Source organism: Canis lupus, chromosome 31, assembly GCF_011100685.1.
Source record: "Canis lupus familiaris isolate Mischka breed German Shepherd chromosome 31, alternate assembly UU_Cfam_GSD_1.0, whole genome shotgun sequence".
In the NCBI taxonomy this organism is placed as follows: domain Eukaryota; kingdom Metazoa; phylum Chordata; class Mammalia; order Carnivora; family Canidae; genus Canis; species Canis lupus.
Window position 1 is genome coordinate 22,057,557 of NC_049252.1, and position 27,301 is coordinate 22,084,857.

Below are 27,301 nucleotides of genomic sequence, written 5' to 3' on the forward strand. Positions count from 1 at the left end.
GATAAAAAACCTAAGCAAATCATAGGGGATGACGGACCTTTCATCTTGTCCTTCCTTAAATCTTTAAGACAACCTTTGATGCCTACAGTATTGTATTGTGAGTTAAGAGAATGCACAAATGAGACATGGTGCTCCCAAAGGATGTGGGTGGTACTTGTGGCCAAGGAACCCACAGGTCCTGGGACCTTTTGCCATAGCAGTGGCTGGGGCTTCATGGGAAACACTGGGCCTCAGCTCTGCAACAGCTGTGTGACACATCTCTAATAATATCAACCTCACTTCCCAGGGGAGAAATGCCTGCCAAGAAACGTGTCTAAGGCCACCCGCCCTTAGGAGATTATAACCTCGCCTCAGAGATGAACATTAAGATATATACACAGTATAGGGAAAGAAATAATAATAATGCAAGTGACACATTTTCCCCCCTTTACTCTTACACAGAATACTAAAAAACAAACCAAAACAACCAACAACCAAACTAAATCCTGGATGAGTTGGAGGATTGAAAATAAAAGTAATCTCATCCAAAGTCAATACAAGGGGATCCCTGGGTGGCGCAGCGGTTTGGCGCCTGCCTTTGGCCCAGGGCGCGATCCTGGAGACCCGGGATCAAATCCCACGTCGGGCTCCCGGCGCATGGAGTCTGCTTCTCCCTCTGCCTATGTCTCTGCCTCTCTCTCTCACTGTGTGCCTATCACAAATAAAAAAGGAAAAAAAAAAAACAAAAAAAACAAAGTCAATACAGGAGGATTCTTCATGGTTTCTCAGGATTAGGCAATCAAGTGTAGCTGTCAGTAAGAATCCTTGACACCTCAGCATTCCGATTTTCAAGGCCACAGAGGGAGCAAGAAGTGATCGAAGGCTTGAAGATGCTGCTTCATTTACTGTTTGGTGAGTCAAACCATATCTACAAATGTCCAACACACTAAGTGACTTTAAAAGAATTTTTTTTGCAATTATTGGAAAGATTAAATGCCTGGCCCAAGGCTATTAAGTCAGATAATGAGACAATCAGGGACAGGTGTCAGATACTTTCAACCTTGAACTGAAAGAGTTTTTGCAGCATAAACTGGCTAATAGTGTGTCTGGTTTTACTTTGCTGGAGGCCAGTCTGCTGAGGACACAATTTTACTGCAAAGCCAAAGTCACTGAAAGGTATTTGCCTTGGTGAAACCTCATGTTCATCAAAAGAACATGTATTGCATTCATTTGTAAAAAGATATTAGAATTCTTTTTTAATTTGCAAAAGGACATTTCATTTAGCATTGTAAAGATGCTCTTAGGTTTCTAATAATGTATACAGCCAAGAAATATATGCCTCCCGAATGAGACTTTTTTTTTTTTTAAGGATAAATACTGGTTATTTAATAAGCCCTCAGGACTAATGGCAAAATAGGAAACTCATTATACTCTAACATTAGAATAAAATTTGGCAATGACTTTGTGGTTTTACAGCCCTGCTTAAATTACTTTCAAAATTGATGAAACAAACCAGAATGTTACACATCAGAAATTTTAAGCAATTAAATCACAAAAATCTGTTAAAAATTTTTAATAAAGAATTAAAGAGGAGTGGTAAGAATATCCTTCCTCACAATCTAGTTTAGTTTAACATGGTTTATAGTCTCTCCCCTTTTTAATTCTAAAAGAATTATTCTTAAAAATCTATGATACAAGAGGAGACATATGGCAACTCTCTGTACTATTCACTCAATGTTGCTGTGAATCTAAAACTGCTCTAAAAAAACAGTTTTTTAATTAAAAAAAACAAAAAACAAAAAACAAAAACCCTGATAGTACATACCTGGAGGTTCCATCTAAAAGTATGTATGCTTTTATTTTTAAAATAAACCTTCTGGTTTCCTTGGTCTGATCCTTCACATAAAACACACACACAAACACACACACACACAATTTTTAACATAATTCAAGTGAAAGAGATCAAAATGAATTAAGTGCCATAATGAAAAACCATGTTCCTATTTATGCTGACCTCTGGGACATCTGGCACCATTTGATCTTAGTGGATAAATTCATCAGTATATACTGTGCAAATTTATCGATAAGCATACAATCTGGTCTCTTATTTAAAAAAAATTACAATTTATGTCACGCACTCACGCACATACACACACTCCAGCTGAAAGGGGATTTTCAAAGCTAATGAACAAGATGTGTTGGCCAAAAAGTCTTGGCAAGATGAACAATAATGCCCAGTTCAACTGGGACTCTGCAGGCCTTAATCTACTGGCTCTTTTGGTGGTCTTTGAGAGGATCATCTAAGCTCAAATTACCTCATTTTGCAGATGGGAGGCAAAGAGCCCAGGTCAAGTGGCTTGCTCACAGAGCCAAATGGCGGTGGACATGGTCTAAAAATCTGTGCCTCTGCGCTCTCCAACCAAGAATGGTAACTCAACTTTTATCGTCATTTAAACTCTGGTCGAAATAAGTTACTTGCTAAATTCTGACTTTCATAAAAGTAGATTCATTTTTAGTAAAATGCTTCAATGTAATAATGTACAATGCAGTCTATTTGACAACAAAACTAGATTTAAAACACCTAGCAAACAAACCATATGAAACAGCAGGGAATGCGTTGCACAGCACAGAACAGGATGTGTAAAAAGCCATGGCTTTAAGACATGATGGGGTGCTTTTTTCTCACATGTCAAGTCTAGTGCTGAGGCTGGGGCTGGTGCAGGTTTTCAATGTCACCCTCATGGTCCATGCTATCCCCTCTTTCTGTACTGCCATCCTTAGCATGGTGGCTTTTGTCTTCATGTTCTATGGTCAAAAATGGCTACAGTTGGGGTGCCTGGGTAGCTCAGGTGGTTAAGCATCTGCCTTTGGCTCAGGTCATGATCCTGGGGTCCTGGCATGAAGCCTCACATCGGGTTCCCTGCTCAGTGGGGAGCCTGCTTGTCCCTTTCCCTCTGCCCCCACCCCACTCTCATGCTCTGTCTCTCAAATAAATAAGTAAATAAAATCTTTTCAAAAAGGGTCACAATTGCATACAGGAAGCAGGCCAAGGGATGATGGTTTTCTGTTTTGTTTTGTTTTGTTTTTTTTTGCCCTCACACAGCTTTGCCATTTCCCATGGGATGGATACCCTCCCTGTTTTCTACATCCTCAGATTACTGTTATCTGGCTGCACTCAGCTGCAAGGGAATCTGTGAGAGTATTTTCAGCAGAGCACACTGTCACCATGAATGAAAAAATGTGGGATTTTTTTAAAAAGGAAGAGTCACAAATAAATATTAAATTGGCAAGTGGAGGATCTCTTGTGTCATGGAATTCAAATATAGGAATATATTTTTTAATTTCTTTACGCTGCCTTTTCAAAAGGCAGATAATTCCCAGAAGAAGACAGAACTGAGTATGAAGTGTTACAACTAAAACCACCAGGACTCTGAATTCACAGCACAGGGAGAAATGGGGAGAGGGGACAAATGGATGGTCAGAGGAAAGAGCAAATTTGTGCACAGCTAAATTGTTCAGAGTGGGAGTGCATAGATCGATTAAAAGATTGCAGAACCACACATAAGAACCTCAAGGTACAGAGATCTCAGATTTAAAAAACAGTGTGTTCTGTGAACTTCCAAAGACAAGATTCTGGTGTTGGCCAGAATCACAGAAATGGAAATGGTGGGAATGTCTGAGGTCTAGGGATTTCTTTCTGCCCAAGGGCTGTCCTTCCTTCCTGGTCTCTCAAGAGAGAAAGACGATTCAGGAAAGGGGGATGGGGAAGAGGGTCACAATGAACACTGGTTAGCAATTTTGCAGCTCTCCAAAAGCCTCACATAGGAATGAACTAGCAAGTTCGAAATGGCTATGCAAGTGTGCTGAAACTGAATAATTAAGTAAATGGAGGGTGAGTGGCAGCAGGCTTTCCATGGTTGGGAATTTACAGATTAGCAAGGGGAAGAGGTGGAAAGATCCATGTGGCAATAATAGGGGAGAGCTGGAGATGTTAAGATGAACTCATATTTGGCTTAATATAGACACAGATGCTTGGCTTTAAGAGTATTTACAGATATGTATTAATATAAGGATGAATGTACTCCAGCCTACTGCTCCCTCTGTCAGCTGAGGGGACCCAAGGGCGAAGGCAGTCTGGTAGAAATAAGTATACTTCGCATCAGAGATCAGATGGGATCAGGTGTGTTGGGGGGGTGGGGGTGGGGGTGGGTATGGCCATAGACTCACATCTTGGTTTCTAATGCCATTCTCCAATAAAGGAACCAGGGCTCCTTGTGGAAATGGCTGATTCTAGGACTGGAGCAGGAAATATACACAAGATGAGTCTGGAGCATCTTGTTTAGGGGAAAAAAAAAAGTATGTGAAAGAAGCACAAGAGCCAACTAAAAAAAGCTCCCACTGGCTAGCGTGGAAATGATATGAGCCATAAAATCTATAAAGTAGCATTAGATTGTAGTTCAATGTATTTGTAAGTCCAAATAACTGAATAAACAAATAAATAGGTGGAATGAGACAAATGTGTGGCGAAGAACTGCAGATAATCCACATAGATACTCTGCCCTAAAGAGGTGAAGCATAAATCTCCACTCCTTGATTGTTGGCTATGTGAGGGGACTTCCTCCCTGAGTCCAGCACCTGGTGGGGCAACAGGCAGTAACTTCACATTGTTGGAGAAACCTGACAAACACTCCCCCAGCCATCACGGTCAATATCAACAGTGGCATATCGAGTTGATGCGAGATGTACTTAATGGATGATGAAAAGGGCACTTTACTTCTATGGTCTTCTTTCCAAAAACCCATAATACCAGTCTAACCAGGAGAAAATCTCAACAGGAGCATCCAACAAAATACCTAACTGGTGCTCCTGAAAACTGCCAAGGTCATTAAAAACAGGGAAAGTATGAGAAGCGGTCACAGCCAGAAGGAGGCTAACTCCTCATATCTGACAACTAAATACAATGGTTTTCCTGAACAGGATCTTGAAAACTAAGAAAATCTGAGCAAAGTATGGACTTTATTATTAATAATGTCTCACGACTGGTTCATTCATTCCAACAAATGAACCATATTAATGGAAGATGTTGATAATAAGGGAAGTCAGTTGAGGGGGCATATGGGGACTCTCTGGGCTATCCTCTCAATTTTTCTGTAAGTCTAAAGCTTAAGATTTATTTAAGAATTTTTTTTTGGAAGTCTTCATATAAGATTTCATACCTATTCACCTCTGCATCAACACTGCCCTTCAAAAGCGTGTCTGTGAGATTACTATGGCTGAAAAGAAACTAGGGAAATCTCTCCCCGAATCATTTGTGTGATGTGCAGTACTTAAATTCTATTTCAGGAGCACCTGGGTGGCTCAGTTGCTTAAGTGTCTGCCTTTGGCTCAGGTCATCATCTCAGGGTCCTAGGATCGAGCCCTGCATCAGGCTTCTTGCTCTGCAGGGAGTTTGCTTCTCCCTCTGCCCCCCACCTTCGTTCTCTCTCTTTCTCTCTCTCCCTCTCTTGCTCTGTTAAATAAATAAAATCCTTAAAAATAAATTCTATTTCAGAATAATTACACAGATCAATAAGAAAGGAGATGCTTTGCTTTCCAAATTGGTTAATCTTGTCTTAGAAATGTAAACATAATATAATAGAATTCAATTACCCTTTATAGATGAAGAATCTCAGGCTTGGAGACTAATTTCTGTGCAGCTCATAACAGAACCAAGCTGGACTCCAGGTCTAGCTCAACTGTAATGCTCACTACACCCCAGGAATATGTCATAACATTCCACAAAATGTGCATCACAGCTTCCTCATCAACCGACCCTAGAGTAGTTAAGCTATGTGTGCTTTCCTGTTGCCTCTCTTTTATTGTATTACTAATATTCTTGGTTTTATCAATCATGGGCCTTCTTTGTTACTTACATTTATAGTAATTCCAACATCAGTTAAAAGATGGAATTATGAAAATGATGGTTGTTAAATCTTTCCAGATCAGGGGTGTGCAAACTCTAAAAAGCTTCAGAAGCACCTGGTGTGCTGGGTCAGCATAGAGACTCATCTTTCTTCCCTCTCATCCCAGCACTAGGATCCCAGCACCTGACCTAGGCGTGGGGGATGTACCCGAAAAACAGACCTCCCCAGTGACAGATTCTGAGTCAGGTAGTTCATGAACCACACTGAAAAATGGTGCATACAGCTGGGCTTCTTAAGCTTCAACACAGACACAAATCATCTGGGGATCTTATTAAAATGAAATTTCTGATTGGACGAGCCCAAGGTAGGACCTAGTCTGCTTGTGTAACAAGCTCCCAAGTGAGTCAACTCAGCTGTTCCTTCAGGTAGCAAGGGTCTACTTAAGGTAATCCATTATAACTAATCTTATTAAGGTTTTTTTGTTCTGTTGTTTTTAAAGTTACAGGTTATTATGAAATACTTGTTAGGATGGCTTGTCTTTTATTTTTTTATTTTTTTATTTTTTTTGAGGGAGGGGATGCCTGGGTGGCTCAATGGTTGAGCATCTGCCTTCATTCAGTTCAGGGCGTGATCCCGGCCCGGGTATCAAGTCCTGCTTCAGGCTCCCTGCGAGAAACCTGCTTCTTCCTCTATGTCTCTGCCTCTCTCTGTGTCTCTCACAAATAAATAAATAAAATATTAAAAAAAAAAATTTAAGTACGCTCCATGCCTAATGTGGGGCTCGAACTCACAACCTCAAGACTGAGTCGCACGTTCCACCAACTGAGTTGGCCAGGCACCCCTGGCTTGTCTTTTCCTTTTTCTTTTAATCATCTTAGAATATACATGACGTAAAATTTACCACTTTTGCCATTCTTAAGTGTACAGTTTGAGAGTGTTAAATATATTCACATTATTGTGCAACCCATCTCTTTTCATCTTGCAGAACTGAAACTATATGAATTACACAATTCCTCTTTTCCTCTTCCCCCAACCCCCTGGTAACCAGCACTGACTGTACTGTCTTTATGAACTGAAGAATCTAGGTACTTCATGTGACTGGAATTGTACAGTACTGGTCTTTTTTGTGACTGGCTTGATTGGTCTTTTTTTTTTTTTTTTTTAAGATTTTTTTCATTCATGAGAGACACAGAGAGAGAGAGAGAGACGCAGGGGGGTGGGCAGAGAGAGAAGCAGGCTCCCCATGGGAGCCTAATGCGGGACTCGATCCCAGGACCCCAGGATCATGACCTGAGCCCAAAAAGGCAGACGCTCAACCACTGAGCCACCCAGGCGTCCTTGGTTTGTCCTTTTAAAAAAATACACTCCAATTGTTCATGCCTTCTTTCCATAAGCCTGGGTCTCATCTCACAGATTTCTCATTCCGGCACACTTTTAAGAATGGGATGCCTTTTCACCAGCTCTGAGAGTCAAGTCACTCCTGTTTTGTCCTTTGTTTCTTTAATCACAGAAGATACAGATGAGGGTAGAAAGAATTCTGTATTTGAAAGTAGAAGGGGCAGAAAATGACACGGTGACTCAGGAGGATTTAGTGATTTCCATGTACGAAAAGGTGAGGCTAAGCATACCTCTTGGCCACAGAAGATCAAATAGGATGCAGGACAAGGATAGGCACTAGCGCCTAAAATGCTTTGGTTTAATTTTAAGAGATCGTCTCTGTTACCACTCAGTACTGCTGGATACCACTGTGTACCCAGTTCCATGAAGGATACAAAAGAACGGAGAGACAGTCCTACACAAAAGAGTACGGAGCAGCACTGTCCGAATGTGACACAAGCCATGTGGACAGTTTTAAATTTTTAGTAGCCATATTAGGAAGGTTTAATTTATTTTTATTTATTTTATATTTTATTTAAATTTAGTTTACCAACATAGAGTGTAATACCCACTGCTCATTTTATCACGTGTCCTTCTTAGTGCCCATCACCCGCTTACCCATCCCCCCACCCACCTCCCCTTCCTCAACCCTTTGTTTCCTAGTTAGGAGTCTCTCATGGTCTGTCTTTCTCTTTAATTTTTCCTCACTCAGTTTCCTCTCCTTCCATTATGGTCCCTTTCACTATTTCTTATATTCCATAAGTGAGTGAAATCATATGATAATTGTCTTTTTTCCAAAGAGAAAGACACTAAAAAGACTGTATTCACAGTTCCATTTGCTATCAGAATACCATACAGTCAGCATAATACCCTCCCGTTCCATCCATGTTGATGTAAATGGTAGCTATTCATCCTTTCTGATGGCTGTGTAATATTCCATTGTATATATATACCACCTCTTCTTTATCCATTCATCTGTCAAAGGGCATCTTGGCTCCTTCCATAGTTTGGCTATCACGGACATTGCTGCTATGAACATTGGAACGCAGGTGTCCCATCATTTCACTACATCTGCATATTTGGGGTAAATACCCAGTAGTGCAATTGCTGGGTCCTAGGGTAGATCCATTTTTAACTTCTTGAGGAACCTCCACGCTGTTTTCCAGAGTGGTTGTACCAGTTCACATTCCCACCAACAGTGCAAGAGGGTTCCCCTTTCTCCACATCCTCGCTAAAGGAATTATAGTTAACAGACTTTATTTAACCCAGCATCTCCTAAACTTTTTCATTTTAACATGCAATCAATGTAAAGAATTATTACTAAGGCAGTCTACATTTTCCTTGCCACTCCCCAGACCAAATCTTCAATATCTGGTGTCTGTTTTACACTTACCAGCACGCATTAGTCGGGACTAGCCACATGCCAAATACTCAACAGCCACCACTGAGCAGTACTTGCTTAGGGTCAAATCTTAGAGAGATCAGGAGTATCTTTCAAGGAGTGATGAGTTGAATGTGGACAGGTTGAGGTTATGGGTTAAAATCTGAATCCAAAGATACAGGCCTCAACAGAGAAATGAATCATATGTTTCAAAACACTAAAAAGACTGTATTCACCATTCCATATGCTATCAGAATACCATACATTTTAATCACTGAGAGGAATATCACTAGAATTCAATTTGTTACCACCATTAATGGTATTTACCAGCAAACAGCCTTTCCCCTCATGTCTCTTTTTGCAGTTCTCATACATTTAGTTTTTATCTATAGAGTGTGAATTTAGAGGTGGAAATTTAAGGCAGATTTCCTGTACTCCAAAACCTACTCCTCTTTAGCCTAGCTCTCAGTGCTGGATATTGAGAAGTGAACTAAAAAGCAGGTAGTGTGGGGCACCTGGGTGGCTCAGTAAGTGTCTGCCTTCAGCTTAGGTCGCAATCCTGGCATCCTGGGCTCAAGTTCCACATCTGGCTGCCTCTTCATCACAGTCTGCTTCTCCCTCTCCCTCCACCCCACCCCCAGCTCACATGCACACTCTTTCAAGTGAATAGATAAAATCTTAAAAAAAAAAAAAACAAAAACAGATAGTGTATGGATAGCCTCCTATATTCTTTATTTTGTCTCTTGAAAATACAAGTATCCTCACTGGCTGCTTTCTCCTAATACTTTCTTTCTACCTTATTAAAATATTCATAGCCCGATAGATTTTAAAGATGCAATTAATTAGGGTTATATATGAGGCTTTTAAAAAGCCACATAATTGCTAACAAAATACCAATCAGGCTGATGTGTCGTGAGGCCAGAGAACCACCAGTTATTACCCAAACCTTAAATTATACAGAGAGGTAAAAATACACGTCCTGTTTTTTTCTACATACCATACTCAGAGGCCATCATGTGAGGTAGGCCATCATCAAGACAGGAAGAGGGATTTTCACAGATAAACTTCTCTGTGGAGCCAGGGACTGTCCCTTCCAAGCCCCTGACTAGGCTTCTTTCCAACCCATTACCACCTGGCCTTGCTCAAACAATCTTCCTCAAGTCTTCTCTCAAGGTTTATGGCAGCAAGCACGTTAGTCTGCTTTCAAGTCTGAGGTCCATTTTCTCTACCACAGCATTTTGCTCCCTAAACACAGTCTTCTCTAGCTTTCCAACTATGGACACAACATTTGTTCATCCAAGTTCTATCTTAAGCTACTTGTTCTTTCCCTTTCCCTGATTCACCTTTTAATAACTCTGCTTTTTAAAGTTAAGACACTGCCCTCTACCCTCTACTCTACTCCTACTCTCTCACTCACATACAGTCAGCCTTTGAGCAACACGGGTTTGAAGTGAGCAGGTCCCCTTGTTCGCAGAGTTTTTCCAACAAATACAGTACAGTACTGTAAATGTCTTTTGTCTTCCTTATGATTTTAATAACATTTTCTTCTCTCTAGCTTACTTTATGGTAGGAATACAGTATGAATAATACATATCACACACGAAGGATGAAGGATGTGTTAACTGACTGTTTATGTTATCAGTAAAACTTCCTATCAAGTGTAGCCGACTAACAGTTATGTTTTTTTGGGGGGGTCAGAAGTTATTTGTGAATTTCTGACTACGTAGGGGCTTAACACCCTTTACCCCCGTGTCGTTCAAGAATGAACTAACTGTACGTCACACACGTCTAGGAATTCAACAACTTTCTCTACTCTTTCAATGCTGACCTTTCAGTTGACATTTCCAGTCCCTAGCTGGACATCTATTTAAGAAGGTATTGCTTTTAGCAAATGTACACTTGAGCATCAAAGTTTAGGACTGTACCCAAAGAACAATAAGCAATTCCTCACTGGGTCAAACATCTATCTTATGTGAAAGCGAGAGAAGGGAATAAAACAACAGTTAACATTCTGGGGAAGCCAGACATGGTGGGGATGCTAAACAAATTCTACTTGGTTATAAAACCCAGATCGCCTTTCTCACTTAACTGTGCTTCTGCTTTCTCAATGAATATTTGCTTGCCACTAACTCATGTCCCAATCGCCATGGGTTGTACCTCTACTCCACTCAAACTGTCCATATTCCTGAAGCTGGACCTCAGATCATGTCACACGTAGAAATGTTCTGAAATTCTCAACTCCAGTAAACCACTTTCTAGCTCTCCCCACTCCTTTTCACATGCTACAACTACTTATCATGGTTCTGCATCCCTGGACTCTTTATCATTCACTAAGGTCAGCAGAGGAGGTTCCACTGCCTTCCTTCCATTTCCCTGCCAGTTTGGCCTGGACACGTGGCATATAAATTTATCACGAGCTCTTATAACAGGCTGGCTCCCTCCCCATGTGCTCATTATGTCCAAACTAGATAGTTTCCAAACTAATTATTCTAGCTTTTCTCTCTCTCTTGTAAGCGTGAGATCCCTAAATACCCAACTGCCATATTGTGCTCCTGGAGTGTTTATTAAGTGTCCCTTCTGGATTCTCTTGTAACAGCCTAGACTTGAAATGTCTAGCTTTAGGAGACAATGGAATTGTATCTTGAAGATTGGAGGAATAAATATTGCTTTATATTTCAGGGGTTTTCCAATTTAAAACTTCTCAGAAAAAGAAAAAATATATATCTTAAAAGCTGCAAAGCTATTTAGGGCAAAAGGAACTAGAAAAAGAGAAAATTAGAGAGAGACCGAGAGAGACAGAGAGAGACAGAGGGAGAAAGAAGACATTACAGCAGTTAACAAAAGAGCTAGTTAGGATATGGTATTTGGAATTAGCACAACCCTCTACTGGTATCAGCATATTGCTAAGTCCTCAAAGCTTTGTTAAAACATAGAAGAAAGGATTAGAGTTCTGTTGCTGTACCTGCAACACTATGTTGGAAAGAGGACACAATATCCACTAGAATAAATATAATAAGGATAATACATGATCCATCAAGGTCTTCAATAAAAATATGTTTTAGAGATTTACCCAGCTCCAAGGAGATGTGTGTCAAAATCATGATTTTTTTTTTCAATGAGGGTGGAGCCTCGCTAAATGATAGCCTCCTCGCCTGTCTTATTACTCCTCTGTGGACTTAGAAATTGCAACTCAGATTTGTAAACAAGGCTTAGTTTCATTATTGTAAATCAATCTGCCAGGGTTTACCACTCCTGAGAGAACTGAAATAATTGAATTCCTGAACTTCTAAGGAAGAGGGTTTGGGACAGGAAATTATCACAATAAGGCTTCTAAGAGGTCTATCGTACACTATTTAGCAGAAAACTCTCCCTGGAAAATTCAGATCCCACGTCTCTAATCCAGTATCTTATGGCTTCTTGGGCTGGCCCAACCAAGTTATCTGTCTTCACCCACTAATACTGACAAATAAAAGCTAAGAAATTACCATGAAGCTCTGTGATAATGAAACATAAAGCCTACCTTACAACAAATCATGGACCTGACTTAAAAGAAAAAAAAAAAGGCCATATCGTAATCTGTTTAAAGATAATTCAAAAAACCTTAAAGAAATCTAAGGTCAGTTAAAGGATATGCAAAATTTGAGACTACTGATCAGAGCCTTCCTCAATAACGTATTATTTCTGTATTGACAAAATTCCTCATGTCGTGTGAGAGAATGAGAACAAGGCTATTCTTAAACCTAGTAATTTTCTTTTATCACCACAACTTCAATCATGGATGTAAATTAAAATTTCTGCTCACTTTGCTACTTTTCTGCTTGAATGACTTTTATAATGAAAACGTCTGTTCTTTTCCAACAGAGCACAAGTGTCATTCAAATTTTACACACCAGGCAAAGAGTGAATGCATTTTTTTAGATGCAAAATCATTTAACTGTGCGTCACTACAAGCTGCAGTACCCATTGATAGATGCTGCAGTTTAACATTCTCTCAAGCAAAGCAAAAAGCATCAGAGGTAGGTGCAGTCAGGCTTCAAACATTCTCAGACTAGTTCTTCCCATCTCAACACAGCCGGCCCCGCCCTCCTTTCCTGGCCCTTGTCAACCAGAAAGCAGTGGAACTGTGCCAAAGCCCACTCCATGACCCAAATGGTCTTCCAGGTCAACAATCCAAAGTCACATGAAAACTCCGTCTTCAGTTGACCTCTCCAGGGAGCAAATATTTTGAAGAGCAAGCATTCCAGGCATGCAGAAGCTCAGCCTTTAAATCAAACTAAATCTTAACTAGTTTTTCAAAGGAAGGCCCTGTTGCACATAGAAGGCACATAAAAGTGTTTGAGGTAGGCAAATCTTGCATTTAGCTTTCACATTTTTAAATGAGGAAATCTGTGTATGATTAAGGCTTAGAGTTACAGAGGGGTAATTCTAGGGTATTTCTCATTCCGAAAGACAGTTTCTGTCTTTTGCTGAAAATTATAAAGATGACTAAAAAGTAGATTAGAGGAAAATTATACTTGGGGTCTCAGTTGTTTTAACCCGGAAACACTGTGGTTTTAGAAAAAAGCTGAGGGCAGACTTTTGATTTTTGGTAAGAATACTATTATCAGAATCTTCTAAGATTTGCCATTTTCTTCTGGGCAAACGTAGACTTTCTAGTAATGCACAAGGCTAACAGGACACAGAATCTCCATTATCTATGTTTAAAGTGACCCATTTCATGGTTTAATGCACTGTTTATTCAAGGTCACACCACAAGGAAGGCATGTCTGCCTTTCTCCCAGTCAAAAGAAACAAAAGGGCAATTCCCTCTCTTGGCCTGACACCCCTCCCACTCATGCCATTCATTATATGGTAATTCCAGATGTTTCATTTTCGGTTGATGTTCAAACTGTCCGTAAAGCTAGCTATTTACACAAATCCTTAAATATCTGTGCTTTTATGACTATATATCAGAGGCCACCTTTTTGAAAAAAACAGGGCTAATGGCATGAAAAGCTAACTATCTCACAACCAAGTAAGTATAAAAGACATCTCTGATAATAGTTCTCATGTACAAATGAACATGCATTCACTCCCAACAAAAAACAACAGGGAACTTTATGCATTAGGCAGCTGTTTAATTGACATTTCTACATTTGGACAGTTTTCCATGTTTTACTTTCAGAACAGCTAATTCTCTTTCTAGTAATAACACAAATTTAAGATACCCTCACAATGGAGGACATTAATTCCAACACTGAGGTCACATCTATATATATAAAGCAAGAAATCCTATCTAAAATATAATTAAGGCAGGATTTTGCTTACATGTCTATCCTCATTTTTTTGAGATTTAGTCTGTCATCCATTTATTTCTATAATTACAGCCTCATTTCTTAAAAAAAAAAAAAAAAAGGTGAAAAGTGAATACATAAATAGTCCCTAGAGATTTAAGCTTGATTCATTTTATTCTTGCTACTAGTTGTCGCTGACTGGCAGAAAAAGCAAAACAACCAAACAACCCAACAACCCTTGATTCTGGTGTATTGAGAATTACCGCCAAGTATGGGGTGTATTTCTGCATCAATGTTAGAGTTTCCATTTTAAGCTCATTCAAATCCAATTAATTCTTCTGCATGAAATCCAGGGTCCAGAGAACTTTTAATAGAAGCTGAAAACAATCCAATCCTTCGCCTAAAACAGATTTGTATCCCAAATGGGACAATAAACCAACAGAGAAAAATGGAATAGGCACAGACCATGCTCATATATTATTCTTCATTTAATCTGAAAATCAGCCCATATTTATCATTTATTGATTACTGACAAGGAAGCTCACATACATCGTAGATGAAATGCCCATGTCAGCTAAGAACCAATAAAAGGGACAAGGATTATCAATACTCTGGGAGTCACACTGAGTCTGATGACAAGTGAATACTTAGAGGTCTGGCCTAGATTAATCGCTCAAGAATCCTCAAGCCAGCCCTTTGGAAGCCACTGTATTGATGAGCTTCCCGAGTAAGTTATATGTATTTTAAGAGAATGAACCACCCAAGAGGACTCCTATAAAACGCCAGATGGAAGATTTTTTGAGTGGGCTACATAAAAATGAGTCAGAGAAGGAGAATGAATCAGCAGATAGAAAACCAGAAGCAGCAGCATAATAATGGTGTGGGGGGAAGGCAATGACCCACAGGGTTAGATACCACCGAGAGGCTAAACAGGACAGAGAAGTGTCTGATGGATTTGATGAGAAAGGCAGCACAGAGCTCATTCCACGGAATTGAAGGGAGGGATGCCTGATTAACAGCTGGCTGTGGAGGGAGAGGGGGGTTAGGAAGACAAAACAGGAATGGTTGACTACCACGTCAAATGAAGAAGCACAGCTGTGAGTGGGGAGAGCAACAGTGGAAGTTAAAGATGTCGGGTCAAGGGGCACCTGGCTCGCTCAGACAGTTAAGTGTCTGACCCATAGTTTTGGCTCAGGTCATGATCGCAGGGTCCTGGGATCGAGCCCCATATCTGGCTCCATGCTTAGCAGGGAATCTGCTTGAGATTCTCCTCTATTCTCTCTCTCTCTCTCTCTCCCTCTCTCCCTCTCTGCCTCTGTTCCTCCCCTCCCCCACCCCCTCAAAAAAATAAATAAAATCTTAAAAAGAAAAAAGATGTGAGGTCAAGTAACTAATATGAGGGCCCAGGAGACTCCAATGAACACGAAAATACAAGGAGTCTAAAAGTCACTAATGTATGAAGTGAAATGAAGGATCTATTGACCAAAGGTACTTACAAGGTCAAAAACTGTAGACAACACAGTAAAAAAAAAAAAAAAAAAAAAAATCTTCTAAAGAACATATCTGCACTGGTTCCTATAGCTTTAGACTCAGTTGAGAATTCTAAGAACTTAAAATGAGATAAAAGGTGGAAAAAGAGAAATAAGCTCAAATTATTTAAATGGCACAACCTCTTCGCACACTGAACACAAAACCCTCGTGTATTAAATACACTCCGAGAATACAGAATATCATAGCTCCTGAATGACAATTCTAAATTCTCAGTAAAATAAGAAGATGGAGCTACATGACCCACTCACAGGAATCTAGCAACTCTTGAGTTGATAAAGACACCACACAAGAAAGGGATCTTCAGTGACAGCCAAACCTTTAGGATATAAACACACCCAAAGCTGTACACCATATTCTTAGCTAACTAGTTAATACTGAAGGGTGTGGTTTAGGGGAATCTGAGCTAGGAGACACATTCTTGAAAATGTATGTACTAATCACTAAGCCAATAGGATGACCCCGAATTTTAATGTCATATAAAGATTTAAATCTCTCGAGGAGGGGGTGCTTACATCTACACATCGAGAGCCTACTAAGCATCAAATACATCTCATTGTTTGAAGGCATTTAAATATGATAGTATTAATGATTAGTATTCGACAATATTACCCTACTCTTAAGGTACCACTTGAGAATCTGAAAGAAGTTTCTAAACTCCCTCACCATTATACATGATATTTAGAAGGGGGTTTCTGCTAAAACATTCCTTTATCATTAGCATTAAAAGCTAAGGATAATAGAACTATCATGAACTAACCTAAATGGTACGTTTGCTCTCTGAATGCAGATGCCTCTGGCATGCGATGGCTTTAAACTAGAGATGTATAGAACATGTTAGACTCTATCTCCTAGAAATAGGCATTTTATGTTTGTTTGTTTTTTTAAATCTGGATCCAAAAAACTTGGTTTCTTCCTAATCAGAGATTCCTATGTTTACTTTTTAATGTACTTTTTACTTTTACTAAACATGCCTTTCCCCTGTTGAGCAATACTGGGTAAAGTAACTGGCATTTACTGTAACCTCAGAGATTCTTCTAGGCAGGTGCTTTATGCCCTTTGCTCGCCTAGTGTTTGGGTTACTTCTTCTTTTACTTTTCTTTCCTTTTCTCAATATTCACACTAAATCTTCAGTTCATTCTGTATGCACCTACCAAGTACCTACTATGTGCCTTGACAACCTCAAAGCCTTGGGGATATTTCAGTGAATGAAGCAAAAGTCCCAACTGCTGTGAAGTTCACATTTCAGGCAAAAGAACAATTTTTTTCCAAATTTATAAGCACTAAGGGAAAACATTCCTAGTCTTCAGCTCCACATACTGTTTACAGTTAACCTCTACAGTTATTCTGGGCTCTTCAATTATTCTTTGCCCCATCAGGCCGTCAATTCCACTGGTTGCAATACTTTCTCCCAACCTATTACCCACCTGTGGGTTTGCCAGTAAAATCTGAAAGATAATGAGGAGCTATATTGCCAGGTTACTACAGTTTATGGAAATATTACCCCAGGGTAGCAGCAGGTTTTTTTTTTCTACACCTACTGAATCGTCTTTGAAAAGAACTGATGTAATAAAAGGATTTATCTTGATGCACGAATGTATACTGTACAAGCTAAGAGAGTGAGTATAGCGCATGGATGATTTTAGCACAATAATGACATGTGCAAGATAAATATAACCACACTGAATGATAGGTTTCTGGACACCACATAAAATAATCAAATAGATTCCATGTCCTCCCAGATAAAAAAGGTGATTTCTGTACTATTTAACATTTAAATAGTCAACATTCTTAGTTGTGTTCTAATTTTCCAACATTACACAACAACACTACCAACGTAACTACTGTTCTTGGGACACTCCCATACATCTTTTCTTATCTTTTCTTTTCTTTTCTTTTTTCTTCTCTTTTTTTCTTTTCTTTTCTTTTCTTTTTTTCTTTTCTTTCTTTTCTTTTCTTTCTGTTTTAGATTTACTTATTTATTTTGGAGAAAGAGAGAGTGCGAGCACGTGCGTGAGAGCAGAGAAGGGCAGGAGAGGGAGAGGCAGGATTTGAAGAGGACTCCGGCTGCGCACAGAGTCTGTCTTGGGGCTGGATCTCATGACCCTGAGATCATGATCTGAGCCGAAAACCAGAGACAGATGCTTAACTGACTGAGCCACCCAGAGGCCTCATCCCATACATGTTTTCTCACTCATGTCTCCTCATTTTCTCTACATATGCCTCAGGATGCATATCATGCCTCCCTCTAGAGAAGCTTCTATCATATGCTCCAGCTCACACTACCACCATCTCCCTAACACCTGCTTTTACACCAACCCTTCATCCTACTTAGGTAGAGTGTTCATACTATCTGGTCATAAAGTGGCTGGTTAATTAGGACTGGAAATTTAAACACGTTTGTGATTAGGGGGCGAACTTCCAGGGAAGAGGAGGCTAGTTTTGATCATGCAGAGTTTGGTTCCCTCAACATGATCAAAATCTGTCACTGAAGGTTCTGTGTTTGGCGTGTCTCCAGAGCAAAACTGATCACAAATACAAACCTGTACAATTTCTCATGACCCAACGTTCTGCCCAACATTCTGCCAAACAGGTGTAAAGGTAATTGTACATAGTCACGAATCATACCCAAGGAAAAGCAAACTTGTGACATGAAGTTGATCTATACCACACAACAAGCTCAGCGAAAAAATCAGAGTTCAGTTTTATCATCCACCTCAAAGTTTACAGAGCTAATAAGGACATGCCTCTAACAGTAACTTGACTTGCAACTTCTAATTTTAAAAGAAATTGTCTAGATTAGAAAAAACTGCCTGGAAGTCTTTAAACTCACTTTTTTCCTGCCATAGACCTACTTAATAAATTTCTCTGTAGCAGGAAGAAGTAATAAAAATCACTGACTGATATCTCATTGAGGGGTCACTTCTGCTACATACACTTCCCGTCTCCTTTTTAAAAAAATTTTCATTTATTTATTCATGAGAGACCCCAAGAGAGAGGCAGAGACATAGGCAGAAGGAGAAACAGGCTCCCTGTGAGGAGCCTGATGTGGGACTCAATCCCAGGACCCTGGGATCACGACCTGAGCCGAAGTCAGATGCTCAACTGCTGAGCCACCCAGCTGCACCCTCCCTTCCCGCCACTCATTTCTGAATTGTTCTAAAATAGCTGTTTTTCTTGATTTTTCCACTGTAGGTCTTCTCACGTGTCAGTGAGATTTCACACCTGAGCCCACCCCCTTCCCTGACCCCCAACTGCCTGATACAGTTTTATCCTGCAGAAGGAATCTGCATTATCACTGTGCCAACACTGTTCAGACCTGGGCAATGATGTATTCTTTCTTCTTATGTTACCAACTTTGTAACTTTTACTCTTTTCAGTTTTCTTTTTCTGAAGTTAATACCTGCCCCATTTTAAAATTTGCTTGATTTTCTGTGCATCCTTCAGGCTTACACCTCATCCAAATTCTCCTGCAGTACTCTAAGCACAGGCCAAGCCCATCAAGTGGAGACCTTCCCAGGGACCCTCCCTCCTCCTCCAGTCTGGACTGGCTGCTCTCCCACTGCCACACAGATGTTGCATAGGACTTGCCTTCACCATCAGGTTTCAAAGCGAAAGCCTGAGACTCACAGACAGGAAAGATGGGGGTAGGGATGGAGAGGAAGGAACAGAAGCAAAAAAGACTCCTGGGACATTATCACCAGTATGAACTAACATTTACCAAGGGATGTGGAAAAGAGGGAACATTTAATGAAGCCACTAAGATTAAGAGAATTTATCCTTAGACTCTAGAGTAAAACAAATACTGCAAGCTTTCTGGGTCAAGTACTAACATTTAAATATTTCATTAGATCCTTTGTTTTTCTTTCTTTTTTTTTTTTTTAAGATTTTATTTATTTACTCATGAAAGACACACAGAGAGAGCCAGAGACATAGGCAGAGGGAGAAGCAGGCTCCCTGCGGGGAGCCCGATAGGGGACTCAATCCCAGGACCCTGGGATGACGCCCTGAGCCAAAGGCAGATGCTCAACCACTGAGCCACCCAGGCGTCCCCCTCATAAGATCCTTTGATACCGAAACTGAATTACTTCTTAAGTCAGGCTTTAGATGCACTGCACTGTCATCTTTATGTCACGTCTTACATTCATGATGCTTGTTTTGTGTAACAGAGTATACTTTTTCCCTCAATGCTTTTTAGTCAATCCTTTCATTGAGTACAAACATGAAATTACCTTTTAAAAAATGTTTTGAAATACTCGAGAGGAATCATTTTCCTTTATTTTATTTCAGTATTCTTGACAGAACTAACTCTTTCCCTCACAGTAACTAGTTATACTTTAGTGGAAACTATTTAGAGGTATTGCAAAAATAAGCTGTACCTTATTACACACAGTAATACACACAGTATTAAAATTAAAAAACCTTAAGTCCACAGAAAAGCAGTTTTTAGTTCTTTTCCTGGGGAAGAAATAAGTAAAAAATTTCCTATCATTGGGGCACCTGGGTGGCTCAGTCATTTAAGCAACCAAGTCTTGATTTCTGCTCAGGTCATGATCTCAAAGGTCCTGAGATCAAGCCCTGCTCTGTGCTCAGTGGGGAGTCGGCTTGCGGATTGGCTCTCTTCCTCTCCACCTACCCCACCTCTCTCTCTTGAGCACACTCTCTCTCTAAAATAAGTAAACAAATCTTTTTTTTTTTTTAAAAAAGCATTTCCTATTTGTGATGGTATTAGGTCCATGTCTAATATGGTTTACATATTATTTATATCATTTTTAATTGCAGTTCACTAATTAAAACATAACGGAAACTAGGGTTTCATGGTGAGGGCCGGCCTAAGTTAATTCAGTGAATTCCATTTTTTATGTTGGGTTTAAGCCACTCTCCTGCCCCAAAAACCATAATCACAGTTGTCTGTCACTCTAAACTTTTCCCTTAGGTTTTATATTTGCTTTGTTTTACAATTATTTGCACAGCATAGAACACGGAGCCGTAAGTCCCCCAAAATCTTGCACAAGTTTTGTTGTATACAAATTGTATTTTTCTACTGTAGCATTTTGGAAAGAACAGTAAACAAAATCAAGACAGGATGATCTCAAGCATGGTATCTCTCTTGGAAACTACAATGATGAAAAAAGAGTTGTAAAGGCAAAAGGGAAAGTCAGTTTCCTTTCTCTGCAGAGAGTGACCCAAGCCACACCACCTGAGAAAGGTCAATAGAGAGCTGTTAGATGAAAGTCCATTTCTTTCTCCATTCCCCACCATAATCCCTGGTAACTATTTACATCAGGAAGAGAGCAAATTCCATGACAAAAGGCACGGCTTGAGGTTAGCTAGAAACATTATGGTTCTTCATATTAAATTTATGTTAAAACAATCAGCTGATGATTTCCAAGACTGAATTGTGCAGACATAACTAGGAAGCAGCTGTTTTCTGGTTGGCACAGGAAAGTAAATGTTCAGACTGTCACATCTGGTGGGACAGTAGCAATTCCAAATATTCAGAGAGAGAAACTGAGAAACTTTAAATAACACATCCGTTGTATTCAGCTGATGTATTATTAAATCTAACAGCATTTTTGTCTTTTTTTTTTTTTTTAAGTAGGCGATAATAAGAGTATGTGAAATTTAAGTTACATGTAACTTTTTTACTTTTTGGATGCCAGTGTCTGTCTCCATATAGGAAAAACAATGAACAGGCAATATCTAACAGAAATCAAACACAGAATACGCTTTTCACAAAGTTAGCTGTTCATTATAAAAGGTGACAAGAGATATAGGGGCATACCTCATGTGTATGGATAAACCATAGTAATCTCAATTTTTTGATTTTCACATTCCACTACCTCTTGGAGAAAGCTACAATGTACATATTACAGCTAATAGTCCAACTCAAACAGTGCTGGTATTTCATACAAAAAATGGCAAAACAGGAATAACCAGAGGAGCAGGATATGCCTGAGGAACTATTCACCTCTTCTCGATTGACTTATTTTAGCTTTAAAAAAAAAAAAAAAAAAAAAGACCTATTCTCAAAAACTCCAACCTTAGTTGCCAAAAAGCAGAAATATCAGGGGTATATAAAACAGGTAGATATTCAATACCAACCTGAAAATAACTCTTTAGATATAAATTTAAATTAAAAATATCATGATAGTATCTATTTAAAAGTGAATAAAAATAGCAATGCGTTTTAAAAACCACTACCTTTAATTATGATCAATTACCATTCTTCCTGAAGAGTGAACCATCCTCTATACACCCTATACAGTCCTACCTTCAGGACTTTTACTCCCCCTTTGTCTAAATACCTAAAATTAAGATATCCTTCATTCTTGTTCCAGTCCTTGAAATTTTGGCTCAAATGCTACTTCCTGCTAAGTCTTCCTTAAATTCCTCAGCTGGAATTCCCCATATTCACTCCTAAACTATAGCCTGTGAGAGTGGAGGGACCACATTTTAACTATCTTCTTGGCCACACACACGTGCAAAGTCGATTCTCACACAATGAATATACAAAGTATACCTTTTATTAGTCATGTTTGTAGGATTTATGTCTCTGTGAATAATCCATTGACTATTTCCCAAGGTGGAATTTAGAGAAAACATGATTTTAAATACTCCCTTTATTAATGACAAATAACAGAAATTTAGATTTTTTAACTATCAATAAAAAATTGCTTAATGTAGGAGTATCTTTAAATTCAGAATCATATTTTAGTCTTAAATTTTTCCTTCATATTTTCATGTATAATTAAATAGAAATATATTTTACTAAAGCAACTACAAAATTTGCAAGACATTCAGCCTATATAACTGATTACTAAAAGAAAACAAATGATCAGCAAAGTATTTACTATCATGTTTATCACAGCACCATTTATAACCACCACTACCACAAAATAAAGGAAACAACTAAATCACCAAAAGTAAGGAATAAACACACTACAGGGTCTGGTGTAAGGTTAGCTTAAAAGCTGTGCTTCCCAAGATTATTTAATTTAATGAATAAAGTAATATAAAAATGCTAGGTGAAAAAAAGTTCACAAAACAAAAACAAGAATTCTATAACTGTGAAAAATACTAAAAGCAAACTATACAAAAACCAGATTGAAAGCAAGCTGTTATTTCTTGTTAGCGGTTGCATTTTCTAAACTTGGTACAGTGAACATGCATTACTTTTGTCATCAGAGAAATTTAAGTACACATGGTAGTTTTAAAACTAAATTTTAGTTGTAATTCTTAGCATGTTCTACAAAGGACAACACCCATTAACCCCATACTATTCACTTTTCAGTGTATTACTGAGAAGCCCTGGAACAGTACCATCTCAAATTGAGATTTCTCTTCTATGCCTATCACCTGGGACCTGCTTCAATGAATTTTGCATTTTAATAAAGCACTGACAGCAGAGCACACCTCGAGGGCATAGCAGGAGATTTTCAAAAATCAGTTGTTTTTTTTTAAAGATTTTATTTATTTATTCATGAGAGACACAGAGAGAGAGGCAGAGACACAGGCAGGGGGAGAAGCAGGCTCCATGCAGGGAACCTGATGCAGGACTCGATTCTGGGACTCCAGGATCACGCCCTGGGCCGAAGGCAGGCGCTCAACTGCTGAGCCATCCAGGCGTCCTGTGTTTTTCTTTATAATAACTAATGTTACTTAATGACTCTTGAATATTATCTTCAATTAAAAAAATAAATATATAAGTAAATCATTCATACTATCCTAGTTCTCACCCTAGACAAAACACAAGTTGTTAAAAGTTCCAGAAAGGAGACAGAACAGCAGGTACGATAATTAAAACAAAAAAAGATGAAACTAAATTGGAGCTGGAGCCAACAAAGACCACTAAATTTTTCTTTTCAAAATTTGATATGTTAAAAAATAATCAATGTTTTCAGTTTTAGAGAGCAAAAATCAATCTGGAGCCAATATAATTAGGGCCAGTGGGGGCTGGCAGACTGAGGAGGGAGGTTTAATCATTGGTTTTGGTGGATAACCTACCCAGGAGGAGGTCATTTCTATGGCTTCTCCCACTTACCCAAAAGTCCTTCCCCAACCAGAAGCAATCTACAGGGAAAATGTAATTCTTCCCATTCAACAATCTGCCGTGAAAGAAATATAGCTGCCATATGAGGGGAAACAAGCAAAAAAAAAAAAAAAAAAAATCAAGGACCCATCTGGAGAATTAGTAATGTGTGCTTAAGCAGTAATGAATGTTGCTTATGTGTGGTTGAGGATAAGAATGGCGATGTTTTCTTTTAATTTGGCAGCATGGTAGTTTTAAAACTAAAATATATTTTCCCAAAAGAAATTACTACTACTGTATAAGGCTTATAAGGCACAACAACCAGGAGACATAACGACAATTCTGTGTGGTATTTCAAGCCTTTGACTTCTTTTTCAGTTATCACTACGGTTGGTGGATACATTTTATGTACTGATTCCACTGTCTAACTTTTTCTGATAAAAGTTACTTGTTTATTATAGAAATTAACAAACAAATAATATCAAAATTGCCTGTAATCCCACTATTTGTAGATAAACACTGGTAAGATTTCTTTTCCACGCATATTTTCCTTTGTATTTTTGAGACTCAAACCCTATACACTGGTTCTGAAGTATGACTAACTTGGAACATGCATTGGTCCCATATGGAGGGCACATAAAAAGGAGTCTGCTATCTCTCCAGGAACAGTGATTAGCCTTCCCTGATCTTCATCAGAGATTCTGTCCAGGGATTCTGGAATTCCTATGATAACGTGATAAAGACAATCCTTAAAGATACAGGACATTTAAGAATTTGCATTCCTCTGATGTGCAAAAGCTGGGCTCATCAAGCATCATTCCCATAGTACATATGTATAACCCAGCACGCAATCTCCCAGGACTTCACAAACTGTTTTATTGATAGCATAGAAAGCTCAATGAACATGGGAAGAGCCACAGGTACTGAGCAGCATCATACTGGATTACTGTGCTGGGACATCTGGGCATTTACAAGATCCTAGAATCTATAATAAAAATGTTCTCCCAAGCCCAGCCTCATTCTTAAAATTAGGTGAAGTCTCATGTAACATTCTTGGATATGGTTCTGCTGTACGATTTGTCTCGAGGGAACTGCTGTTCACCATAAATCCAAAAAACTACTCTGGTATATTATCTGCCAAGGAAATCCAAATACAAGCTTTTCACACTAAAGAAGAGTAATACGGTTGTAGATAATTCACACAACGATAGCCACCAAAAGACAAGGTACGACTGTCTTAAAACTTCACTAAAGCAATAAAATTCAAAATCAAGATGCATCAAATACCTTCAATTTTTCATCTGACCATGTCTGAATAGTTTCTTGGCCATTACTACTTATGTGTTTGGAAACTCTTGAATACGAAATTAAATAGAATGACATGTAAGGTAGCAATTCTTTAATTTCTAATTCTTTTGGATTAAGCTATTAGCCCAGTCTTGCCTATACCGGACAGAGCCACGTGCAGACCAGTGTTAGTTTCCGTGGTGGATCTATTACACCATGAAGGGTAGTCGTTCAAGTGGAAAGGGGCTGAAGGCTTTACAAAGAAAATATTCTCCTTGAGTAATGATAACAGTGTACTTATTAATTCCACGTGAGATAATTAATGAAATGTTCAGATGATTAAGAGCCATCTTACATTCTGGCTCTAGAAGCATGATCAAATGCAAAGGGCAAAAAGAGAAAGCCAGTTCACTCTCAAGGGAAATCACATACTCTGTAGAAGGAAAAGCGTCAACAGCAACCTCATATACTTTCTCCATCTAGACAAGGGATGCAAGATAGTGCTGAGCAAGTATGCCTAAGACAAATACACGATCTGAAGAAAAATAACGCAGTACAACACCTTTCTATCTGATAGAAAGGTCAGGGAGGGTGCATGCTAGGCATAACAGGCATCTTTCTCTCCTCAAGCTCTGTTTTGGGTTTTAAGATGTTTAATGTTTAAGACAATTGTACTCTGATTTCTTGGTAGTGCCTTTTTGAGAACTAGGTTCAATAAAATCATTTCTTTTGTCTAAGGCTATGTTAAGATATAGCCACAGAGTTCGGAAAGAACTTACACTAATGTTAAATATTAATGCTTTATTTAAGCAGCAAGTAATATATAAGAGTGTTGCTTATTACTGCCATAAAGTGGAAGATCATCATGTAGAGATGGATCCTGTGCGAGAGTCACAACCGCCTCCTTTATGAACATAACACGTGTTATGACTTTTATAAAAAAACTGTTATTTATTGCCTCCACTTCATAGCCTTTCCTCTGTGATCTGATTTTGTAAATCAGGTGGTTATAAGCTCCAGCACAACTTTTGTTAATACTGTAAGGAACACTGGATTATGAACTGAAAGGTCGTGGGCTTTGGTCCTCATTCTGCCACAAATACCCGTGCTGGATACAGCAAGACATTCTCCCTCACAGACTCTCAATATATGTGCCTGTGAAGTGAGGCCATGTAGAATGAACCTTCCTCCATAGTATATAAGACGCTTTATCACAATAAAAACATTGACAGTTCATCATCTCAGCATTATCATGAAACCTTTTGACCTTATATTTAGATCTGAAGACATTTCATACATCTTTTCTTCCTTTTCATGGTATTTTTTCCCTTGGAGTTTCAAATCACTTTTGTTATGGGGACAGGCATGGAGTAGGGGCAAGGGGAGTGGTGAGACAATTTAGGGTCACAGGAAATTTGGGGTCAAAGGGAATATGCCACAATGAAGGGGCATGATCGTGGTGAACCATATTCTATAAACTTACTGTGGATTCCACTGTTTGTTTAGTCAATCACTTTAGTCAATCACTTTTAGTCAAAGTCAATCACTGAGTAGTTAGGAATTGGAAAGATCTTAAGCAAAGTGATATGCGTTCAGTTTTGAAACAGGTACAGTTGGGAGTGACCCATCGAGTGTCAATAGTGAACAAGCTCATCCAAAGATCTACTACCTGGTGAGCTTACATCCTAAACAAAATGTATCTCAAACATTTCACAGAATGGGCAACACCCAAAAGAAACAGATCATTAACAAGACCTGGCCCACCTAATTAACTAGTTCATGATCTACTTCCTAACTTACACTGAATTAAATGGTATCTTGGCATAATAACTAAATTAGTTTGAAATACACTGTTTCTGGAGACAGCTGACTTCTACATTTAATCATTACTTATGGGGATCACTGGGTGGCTCAGCAGTTTAGCGCCTGACTTTGGTCCCGGGCGTGATCCTGGAGTCCTGGGATTGAGTCCCACGTCAGGCTCCCAGCATGGAGCCTGCTTCTCCCTCTGCCCCTACCTCTCTCTCTTTCTATGTCTATCATGAATAAATAAATGAAATCTTTAAAAAAAATAAACATTACTTATTTTCATCTGATTAAATCTTTAGTTCTCAACCAGTCAGACAGAAAAGGGTTAGAGGCTTCACAAAGTATTTAAGAATAATGAAGAAGGAGGAACAAGGGAACTCTTAAATTATCAAATGTTTAAGAATCTGGTTTTTCACCCTCTTCATAAAATTCCATTGTGAGTAGTAAATCCTTCAGAAGAAAACTTCATTCTAATGGCCAATGTTTTCCATTAATGCCTCAAATTATGCACATGCACGTAAAGTAATCAGCACATATGCTCTTATAACATTCACGTTTGAGCAAATATTATACCCGGCTCCAGAATCTTCAACAGTTTTCCTAAGTTTGCTATTGGGACTTTTTACAAGAAGTCACTGGAATGCATTGTCAACATTTGCCTACAGCTCCCCAAGATCGATCTCTATCTCCTTATTTACAACCATGCAAGCTA

The 27,301-nt window shown here is 39.0% G+C and overlaps 1 protein-coding gene across 4 annotated transcripts in view; it reads right to left on the bottom strand.

The window, feature by feature from the left end:
* Positions 1 to 27,301, bottom strand: part of APP (amyloid beta precursor protein) — a 265,420-nt gene that overhangs the window by 158,091 nt on the left and 80,028 nt on the right.